The following is a 10,994-nucleotide window of genomic DNA, read 5'->3' as shown; positions in this document are numbered from 1 at the left end:
TAATTAGTGACCTCTCAGGACAAAAGGCACAAAGGGAGTCACTTCTAATAAACTATTTTTCCAAGCCTTACCTAACTGGGAAACAAGTGGCTTCAGAATGTTAGAGCACCTCCCATATCCCCGGGGAAATCTCCTTGTCAGAGTTACACTTGCTGATGGTGTCCTGTGCTAAGTGCAAGCAAATGCGGTTCGGAAGCTGCCCGGAGGCTGACTCTAGGGATTCCTTCTCCATCGCAGCTGTGAGGGAGCCTTGTCTTTCCTGACCACAACCACAGAGGCGATTTTGAATCTCTTAAAACTGCCATACCAGTGTATATCACAACCCTCACAAGATACATTGAATAAAGTAGAAAACTTTGTGTCTCCTTTAGGATAGAAATAGGGTATAAAAGAAATAAATTAAAAAATTCTAGTGCCTGAATAAGTGCTACATTACACTGGCTGCATTATAAGGTTACAAAACTTCATTACCGCTTTACATACCACATCTTGTAGTTAGATTTTATTTATCTTTTTTTTCCCTAAAGAAAAAACAATCATTTGATGAGTTCTTGTGTCAGAGGTGACGAGCAGAGAGCAAGTGTAAAACCGGGAATCGTGGTGCTGGTTAGTATAAGACCATCTCCGTCACTGCGCAGATCATCTTTACTCATTTTACTGCACTTTTTGGAATCACCTTCTCACTTGGAAAAACCCCTGTGTCAGTTGGATTTGCTAGTAAAACGATTATTTTCTTACCTAGAACATCAGTGATGTTTTCAAGATGATAAAAAAAAATTTGCCCATGGCATTTAAACAGTTGCTTGTTCTCGTAACTCATGGCTCACGGTCTCGTATTTGTCACAATTGGAGAACTGTGTTTTCTTTGTGCAAATTCTCATTGCTTTGGCGACGCAGGGACACTTGTCCTTACTGGATGGAGTATGATAGTAGTTTTTTGCATTCTCTCCCTAAATCTGGAGTCCTGTGTTATGTTTCCTATTAACTTAAAAAATAGGAATATTGTTATTTACCTAAATATCTAACCTCACACCAGTGGTGCATATCAAATTGGTCCAAATAGGAATTCCAATATTAAATGAAACAGTAATTTCACAACCCACTTTTCCAAAAATTTGGATTGATGGTTCAATTATAACAGAGACATTAGCTGTTTTAATTGAATCAATCATTGCTTTCTTCAATAAAATTTTCCATTCTGTCTGCTCTTTTGGTTTATTGTTCTTCAGTGTTTCATTTGCTTTCTTTCCCAAAAATATATGATTTTGGCTTTTGTCATTGAAAACCCTTACTGGTTTTGCTACCTCATGCTGGAGAGGAAGGCTTGTGACTGTTTTATAGTCACTGGTTTCATGGTTGTATGAGTGCTTAATTCCACATTGCAGGGGTGTGGAGACCTAATGAATTGTGTACATAAAAGGCTTACTCTACACTGAGTGCAGGGTTAGTGTTTGCAGCCCATGTCATCAGTATCATAATTAATCCATTACAATCATCCTCTATTAATCAGTGTTTTCCTTCTAACGTCTCCAGGAGAGGAAATGCAGTAGTCTAAATGCAAATCTTTGCCAAACTTTCAGTCAATTCAAAACCTTTAAAGCTTTGCTGTCAATAGGACTGTGTGACTTCTATCCCTAATTCTGCTCCTCCTGACCCAGGATGCGGTCTCCACAGCTGGTGATCCGTGAGACACTGGATTCTTGATCCCATGGCTCTGTGTATTCTGAGACATCTGGGGACTTCAGCACTGTTTTAGGGGCTTTGGGTCCCACCTCTTCATAGAATTGCTGAGATGAGATCTGTGGGTTCACCCTCATTCTTGAGTGTATTGTGCATGTTTTCTAGAACCAACACAGGCCACCGTGGCAGCACTGCTTTGACCACGTGCTGGGACAGCGTGTGCTTCAGTTCTTGGGTTTAAATTTTCTGTTTTAATTTCTATAATGGGGTATATTGACAGATACACTCCATGTAAACAGAAGCTCTGTGGGGTTTTCAGCAACTTCTAAGAGCATAAATATTCCTGAAGCAGCTAATCTTCCTCCCAACAAGTGAGGAGCAAGCCGGCAAGTCCTGGGTGCCTGTGGCGGCCAAGCTGTGCAGCCCAGGCTGCTCACCGAAGAGCAAGGAGAAAATCTTAAAAACCTACTTCCATGCTGTCTTTCACAGAATCTCAGAAATGAACGTTTTAATATCTAAAGAGGGGTGATTTTTTAAAATAAATTTTTTATTTTTTTCCTTTTTCAGTTTTATCAGGTAGAATTTTTACAGTTCAACGTCACATACACATATTGCATGTAAATACATGTATAGAGCATACTGCATTTTTTAGTTTACATATATGTACTAATTATTGTTTCTAAGAACAGATTAGAGCTTTAGATTTTTAAAATTAGTTACCAGAGGAATAAGGACATCTACAAAAGAATAAACAGAATATGGTAATCCAATCACAAAGGACAGTCAGATGTGCTTGCATATATTCAAGAAATCAAAACAATATTTAGTTCATTTGTGGTCTTATTATTATTGCTATTAATTTTAGATTCCCCATAAATGAAGTCATATGGCATTTTTCTTTCTCTTTCCACCCCACTTCACTTAGAATGACAGTCTTCAGGTCCATCCATGTTGCTGCAAATGGCATCTTTTATGGCTGAGTAGTATTCCATTGTATATATGTATCACCTCTTCTTTATCCAGTCATGTGCTGATGGACATTTGTGTTGTTTACATGTTCCTTGTTCTATGTCCCTTCTGGCAACAATTACGGATTTTAAATATTTTCCACCTTAAAATCCTTCCTGAAGGAGATGTGGTAACTGAAATCAAAAACAGTTACAGCACAGGGTTGTTTGTGATGGGCCCTGGGGGCTTGGTAGTAAGGTTGGCAGAAAGGATTTCAGATTCTGATCAAATAAGCCCTCCTCTTGTAGCCCTGCTGACCGCCTCTTTCACGGCCTGCCCTACAAGTCTGACCAGTCCCTTTTGTGGATCCTACTGTATTGTGCACAAATTTTGTCCAATTGGTGTCATTCAGTAGGGACCTTAAGTGAGGCACCCAAGCTCCTGTGTTGGTTTCTTCCATCAGCCCTTAACTTCCTTGGGAGCCAGGACTGTCTCATTGCCCCAAGGATCCCTAATGCCTAGTGAGATGCCTGATAAAGCTGGTACTTAAAGAGCACATGGGTCAAATGGAAAAACCTGATCAAAAAAGGCCCTAATTTTCAGACATGACTACTTGAGCACATAGGGTAAAATGACATGTCTTCTTGGATTTGCTGTCAAATACTTCAACAAAGGACAAATAAAAGAACAAAGGTATGAATAAAGGAAATATGGAAAAGTTTGTGAATTCCTTAATCTGGGTGATGGGCTGATTGTACTATACTTACTGATATATACTTAAGTTAGTTTATAATTTTACTGTCATTAGCTGAATAGCAAGTATTAATACGTATTAATTGAAATCCTTAGAACTGAACAAACTTACCCCACACAAAATCCTTAATATCCTAGTAGTTTGTCTTTCAGAAATCTTTTCCCACAAAGACAAGAAAAAAGGGAAAGGCAGATCCGTGCAGTATTTCCACGTTGTCAAAAGACCAAAGGCCGATACAAAAGAAGAGATTGTAAAAAAGATAAAGAGGCTGAAATCAATGTCCTGAAAACCTAGCTAACAATCCTAAATGGCCCAACTTAACTAACCTCAGCACTGCTGCATCAAGAATGGGGCAAATAGCACCTAGTGGATTTTTTTTTTTAATAAATAAATAAATAAATAATAATCCAGTTCCTACCACAGGCAATTATGAGAAGACTGAGTATAATTTCTAACACCAACTAGTGTACAAATGATAATTTCTACTTGATTCAAACTGCTTGTTCTATAAAATTTGAATCTTTTTATTCTTAAGACAGATTTGTGGCCTATGACCTAGTGATAAAACTTTCAACTGGCTTGTATTAAAAAAGTTCACCATAGTGAGAGTTTATTACATCAAGTATTCCTTTTTGGGAAACCCATGTGCCTTGTCACTCTCTTTCATAAAATTTCCTGTGGAAAATTCAATCCTTCATTCAGGAAAAGGCTGAGCAATATATCTCATGGAAAACCTTCATAAACTGCAACACAAGAAAATGAAAATGACAGTGAGCAACCCCTGAAGCTGGCAGACACACCGTGCACGGCTGTGTTCCCGCCTCGACTTTCTGTAACCAGCAGGGAAAATGTGCATTTCAAGAAATAGACATAAACACTTTTCAGGACCTGAGCACACAATTTCCCTTTCAGGGTTTAGTGGGCTTCCATTTAATTCTATGAGAAATGTTTAAAACAACAGAACAACAGCTGAGATAGGGTTTAAAGTAACTTTTATGTCTTAGTGAAAATAAAGCCAACTGATAGTTATCATTTTTACTTTATTTGATCTCACTGTCTTACTTTACCTCCCCAACCTCCTCCACAAAATGATGGTGAACATCCCCTCCTGGGTCAGAAGGCTAAGTAGAAAGTACCAATCAAATGGAGTTGTGCTTTGTTGTTTTATTTTTCAAAACAAACAAGTTTCATTCATGTGATTTAATAATTAACATGAGAAACAAAGTCTACTCAATAAATGGTAGCCAAAATATGTCATCATAGCTGCTCATCAGGTTTGGCCCCACGTTACACACTTTTACATGGACATGTGCCATGTCTTGTCATGGGAAACGGTGAGTGGGGACAGGGCCTCTGCTCTCACAGGGCACACAGCCTGATGGGGGAGGTGGTGTTCAATCATTGCCCTTTTCTTTTTAATGTACTTACAAATTATGGGAAATGCTATTTAAAAAGAACAAAATGAGTCAATGAAAGTGAAAAATACAAGGACATTATTTAGCCTGAGGGAAGACAGGAAACCTCTTTGAAGAGCTGACACTCCACTGAGACCCAAAGGACAACTCCGGTGCTGCAGGTGAAGGGCAGGGACACATTGATAAAGGGCTGATATCCAGAATATACCAAAATCTCTTTAAACTCAACAAGGATGAACAACCTGATTAAAAAATGAGCAAAATGCCTGAACACAGACCTCATCAAAGAAGAAATCTAGATGCCAAAGAAGTCTACGGAAAGATGCTCCACAGCATCTGTCATCAAGGGGATGCAGACTGAAACAGCGAGGTACCACTGCACACCTGTCAGAACTGCCAAAACGCAGAACACTGACAGCACCGAATGCTGGTGAGGATGTGGAGCGTCAGGAATTCTCATGCATTGCTGGTGGGAATGTAAAATGGCCCAGATACTTTGGAAGACGGTCTGGCAATTTTTTACAAAACTAAACGTACTCCTAACATATGATCCGGCTACTGTGCTCCTTGGTGTTTACTTGACAAAATGGAAACTTATGTCCACACACAAAACTGCATACAGATGTTAATAGCAGCTTTATTCATAATCACCAGAACTCAGAAGCAACTAAGCTGTTCTTCAGTAGGTGAATGGATAAACTCTGGTCCAGCCAGAAAATGGACTATTATTTGGTGCTAAAATGAAATGAGTTATCAAGGCATGGAAAGACATGGAGGAACCTTAAATGCATATTACTAAGTGAAAGAAGCCAATCTGGGAAGGTTCCGCAACTGTCTGATTCCAACTGTATGGTGTTCTGGGAAAGGGAAAACCACAGAGACTAAAAGATCAGTGGCTGTCAGAGGCTAGAGGGGAAGGAGCAATGAATGAGGTGCAGCACGGAGCATTTTAAGGTCACTAAGACAGACTACTCTGTATGATGCTGTGACGGTGGATACATGTCATTGCACATCTGTCCAAACCCACAGAGTGCACACCACCAAGTGTAAATCCTAGTGTCAAGTCTGGGTTCTGGGTGATGATGACGTGTCAGTGTAGGTTCACCCATTGTCGCAAATGCACGCTCTGGTGCAGGCGTCAATAGTGAGGAGGCTGTGGGGACAAACTGCAGTTCATACACCGAATCCAGCCCCAGCCACCGCTGTTAATAACGCTCTGTGGGTGTGTGGAATGACCGGCTGCTCTGGCGTCTGAACAGCAGAGCTGAGCAGCTGCACCAGAGATCAGGAGGTTTGCAGACCCTGAAATACTTACTCCCAAGCCCTTGACAGAAAAAGTCTGCTGAGCCCTGTTCTAAACGAATCAGAATTCACCCTGATGAGACAGGACAGCAGGGCCCAAACCAGGCATGGTTAATGGGACTGAAGCAATGTTTTAGTTCCAACACCTCTGCTGAAGTCCTGCAGATCCAGCGACAGACTGTAGCCAGGAAGCGTCTGCAGAAGGAGTCTGTAGCAGGCCTTCCTGCCAGGCTGTGGGATGCCGGGGGCCGCCCACTTGAAGAAGGCGGACTTGCGGTGGAAGCCGATCAAATCATAGAGCTCGGAGAGGATGCTGCACTGCTGAATTCTCTCCTAGGAATGCTGAAGCACAGGGAGAAAAGCAACAAGCATCTGAACGAAACATGTAATTGAAAAAAGACCCCTAAAAAATTTTCCCTTAAAACAGAGACCCAACGACACAGGAAGGAAGAGGAAGGCTGACTTCATGCACTGATGGGACCGGATGCAGAAATGCAGGGAAGCAGCGCTGTGCAGACGCTCCAGACCCCCTCTGGGCCCCACCTTTCTGAGTTCCGCCTCTCCTTTTACTAGAAAAGTCCGTATTCCCTGAAACAGAGGAATCTGCTACCTAAACATGGGACACAGAGATGGGAAAGAGGAAAAGGAAGGGAAAGTAAAGGAACAACAGTTCATCCAGACCCTAGGGTTTGGGCGGGACTTTCACCAAACACACAACCTCTCAAAGCACAGAGCACAAAGTGAGAGGCTGACAGAGTGTCTGCGACTTCTGCTCCTTAAACACCAGCTACCTGCCAGCACACGCAGTGCCCGTTACTGAATCATTACCGTCATTTCAGAAACTATTACTACCCCGGCTCACAGGCAAGGAATTCTGAAACTCGGGGAGGAATTATTATCATCCTGGACAAATTCCCACGGCCCAGAAGTGTCAGAGCCTCCGGCAGACCCTGGACTAAAATGCTCCTCATCACCACGGGCCCTGAGCCTCAGGCTGAGGCCACGTCAGGTCTGCACGGGCCCAGAGCACTAGTCTGTGGGACAGGGAGTGGTCCCACTTGAAGTGCCAGGCCAAGGCCCTCAGGAACCTATGTAATGAAACCAAATCCCCAAACTCATTTCCAACACACTGCCCTGTCCGGGAGGACTGCTCGGCACATCTGGCTTATCACCTGTGCACAGGCTGTGCAAGGGGCCCAGACAGTGACGTGACGTCCCAATGGAAGTGGCTCGGAGACCGCTTCATCACAGGACAGACTCTCCCGGCTTCCAATGTTAACTCTCCATTCCATTTCCAACTGGAAAGTAAGTTTAGACTTGTTTTCCTCTCCAGAAACAAAGAGAGTGGTAACATCAGTGGGAAACTCAAGACTGAGGAAGAGTCTCCTGGACATCTGGAAGGATAGGCCGGGGAGGGAACAGAGACAGGGATCAGAAAGACCCGTGTTCCAGTCCAAAGTCTGCACATCACTCGCTTTGACAGTTTCCTTATTAATACAGGTGATAAAATCTAATTATGATTGTTGGGAAAACTAAATGAAATAACGTATGCCACTAGCATAGGTGTAAAATCCTCCATGAGTGTTCCAGAAATGGACGTGACCATGGTTAGATACTGTCTGCCAAGTCTTGTGTGCTAAGTTCACATCAGCCAGCCAGAGATGTGCCAGAGAATACCTCAACAGCCAGCTGCCTTCTCCAACTTGGAAACTCACAGTATCTGAAGAACAGGCAGTGGTGGATGCTTTGGGACACTCTGGAGGTAGCACTCCAGTGATGACTTTAAAAAGCTGGGGAGAATTTAGGGGACCATACAGTTCAAATACAGAAAACTCATTCCATGTCTACAAATATTCATCTCGAGCCATGATGATTCAGAGAGGAAATACATATTCAAACGTACATCATTTTCCCACATAAGTGCATCAAAACAATTTGGAAAGAATGTAACTTTCTTCTCTAGATCACACAGTGGGTATTACAAGGTTTGTACTGAAAGCCCTACGTGTAAATCATCTGCAAACGTAACTGGGTCCATTATCAGTCATCATCATTCGAAGGGAAGGATGGAAAAGAACAAAGCCAAGCTAATACGCTCCGGTATTTTGTTGGGTTATGATGTCACAGAGGAGACGGACAGGTCATCAAGGAACCACTCTGCCGTAATCACGGAGCCGGGGAGCGGGATGGGCAGCAAGATGTATGGCGCAGCCATAGCTGTGCCCACGCTTCTAGGCAGGTACCCAGTCACTTCGACAAGGTGTGAAAAGTGTATGCCCACGTCCTCATCACCTGTCATGCATTAAAGAGAAATGGAAACCTATAAGCGGCCAATAACCTCGGTGGGTACACCGTCCAAAGAGCAAAGTCACAGTTTGACAACTGGCCATCCCGGTTCCCTGGGATTCATTCTTGGAGAACCTTAAAAACCACTCCTCTGTCCTCAAGTGCTGCCTACTTTTCCGATCTTTGGCTCAGGGATACAGCACGTTCACGTGGACTTTAATGTCTGCACAGATTTGACTGTCTTTCTCCAGGTTCACTTGTCCCTTCTGAAGAGGCCTGAGTTAAGTCCAAATTCCATAAGATCAATTCCCTCCAGTGACAACTCAACGAGTCTGCAATTACAAACCAACTGAACAGGACTGTCCTCAGCTAAAATTGTCACCCACCCTTCACTGTTTTCTTAATCTCCTCTCCTGGCTAATTGCAACAGACTAATACCACCCTCCACCAAGTTCCCCAACTATGTCAAATAGAAAGTAAGGTCCATAAAAGAGGAGACAACTCCATAGTCACCTCTGAATTCCTAGCATATATTAATGTCAATAAATAGAACTATGATTATGGCTTCTTTCCTTTAAAACCTTTCTGGTTATTTAAATGAGACCATGGAAGGGAGGAGTTTGGGTCCAGTATCTTGATCCAGAAGACTCTGGAGACCTTTTTCAGAATGGCTGCCCACTGATTCATTCAAAACACAACTTCTCTTTCCGGGAGGAGCTGTGATTTTCTGCCAGGAGTTTGTTGTCACTCTCATGCCAGAACAGATTTAAACTAAATACTTACATTGGATATGTTATTTTTCCCCGCTTCCAAAAAAATTGACTTTCCTTACTTCCTTTCCTTGAGGAATGCTTTTTTACTTTTCTTTCTAATTCACCCTTTTATAAAGCAGGATTCAGGATGTGCTTGGCCTTACATAAAAACAGCCATCCAACTCCCAGTGTGAGACGCCTGGGGCTCACCTCCTGCCCTCCTGTCAAGGCAACTGAAACTCAGTTCAGGAGCCAACTGGCCCCCCAGGGCTTCTAAGGCTAGCGTATCTCCCAGAATCCCTGCTTTCTGGTTTGTCTTGGCTTCTGAGGATTTCCCCTCACTTTCTTGACAATTAGCTGTGCAGCTTGAAAGATGAGGAAGGAAGGTCTTATTTCTTAATCAGCATTTTAAGGAACTTATGTAATGAAGGTTTTCAAGAGTTTCTAGAACCCTCCATTGTCGAGACAGAAAACACACTATATATTTTCTAAATCTAGCTATCATGTGCATTTTTTCTTTGCTTTTGTTTTCTTAACTGCTAACAGAAATTTTTTAATTAAAAAATAAAATAAGGCCCCAAATAGGATAGAACATTGAAGAGGAAACAAAATTAAAGGGCAAAGACAGAAAAATGATAAGTACTCTACAAAGTTAATAGAAAACATACACTATGGATCAGATCAGCAATTCTCAGTAACAGCTAATTGAAACCTGACCATGAGGTAAAATGTCTCTCCTGTCAGGAGACAGCCAACAGAAAACAGAATTAAATCAACAAACTAAAATTCTAAGTCTGGCGAGGTAGAGAAGTCTACCAGCTAAATGTGTTTTCTTCTGGAAAAGCGGGAGACACACAAGATCTTTTCTGTGGAGCCTGAGCCCAGGTGAGGACGGTGAAGTGAGCTCTGTAAGTACCCAGTTAGCAAAGTGAGTGATGAATAAAGAGACGTGAGCTTTGATGACAGAGACGATACTACTATTCCCTTGTCCTGTAAGTATGTCTTCACGTTCAATGATCAATACCTCGGCGTCCTCAGGGATTGAGATTATAGGAAAATGCACAGCCCGGTCCTAGACCTCCTCTATGATTGTGGCACTGCACTTAGATGTTTCAAGGCCACCTCCAACTCCACCTGCAAATAGCTGAATTCACGGTGCTCCTCCCATAGCCGTCCTGCCCAGGGCCCCTTGTTGGGGGGCAAGGTCTCTCTGCCTCTCCCAGCTCAGTCCCATCACTCATACATGTGACTGGACCCCTCCTTCAGGGCCCAGATTTCCTCAGTCAACGAGTCCCACCACCCACACCTCACCTACCAGATTCTCACTGGCACTCCCTTAGCACTGACTCTGTGCTGGGGACCACGCTGCACATTGTGCACACGTTATCTCACTGGATCTCCAGAGAAGTCCTGGGAAGTCGGTATATCACTGCTTCAATTAATAAGATAAATTGTTTCACTTCCTTGAGTGTGTCATCCAAAGTGACACGGCTACTGAGCCACAAACCTGGGACTGAAAATCACTTGAAAATTGAACACTGCTACACCTCACAGCCACCCTACTCTGACTTATCACATCACCTCCTGCCGAGCCTTCTAAATGTTTCTAAGCATTCTACAAGACAAAAGTGATCTACGAGAGCACCCCTCTCCCCTACTTAAAATCTGACATTGATGTTCCAATTCCCTTAGGAGGAAGCCCCATCGGGCCTGAGCACAGCCCAATGGCCTGGCATCCGCGTTCCCTGTGCGGCCACGCCGCCTCACCCACCACACAGCCCTACATGTACAGTGTCCAGGACAGGGATGCTGACTCCGTACAACCCGGGGCTCGTCTCACTCAAACAATGATCACCC

The 10,994-nt window shown here is 43.1% G+C and overlaps 1 long non-coding RNA gene across 1 annotated transcript in view; it reads right to left on the bottom strand.

The window, feature by feature from the left end:
- Nucleotides 1–2,206: 2,206 nt before the first annotated feature.
- LOC141576834 (uncharacterized) overlaps nt 2,207–10,994 on the bottom strand; it is a 34,880-nt gene continuing 26,092 nt past the window's right edge. Inside the window, exon 7 of the long non-coding RNA XR_012505269.1 lies at nt 2,207–6,441. This is a non-coding gene — a long non-coding RNA (uncharacterized LOC141576834). The remainder of the gene's footprint in view (nt 6,442–10,994) is intronic.

Source organism: Camelus bactrianus, unplaced genomic scaffold (genome assembly GCF_048773025.1).
Source record: "Camelus bactrianus isolate YW-2024 breed Bactrian camel unplaced genomic scaffold, ASM4877302v1 HiC_scaffold_41, whole genome shotgun sequence".
NCBI classification, from domain to species: Eukaryota; Metazoa; Chordata; class Mammalia; order Artiodactyla; family Camelidae; genus Camelus; species Camelus bactrianus.
Note: the sequence above shows the minus strand (reverse complement) of the source record. Positions and strands in the feature narration are given on the sequence as shown.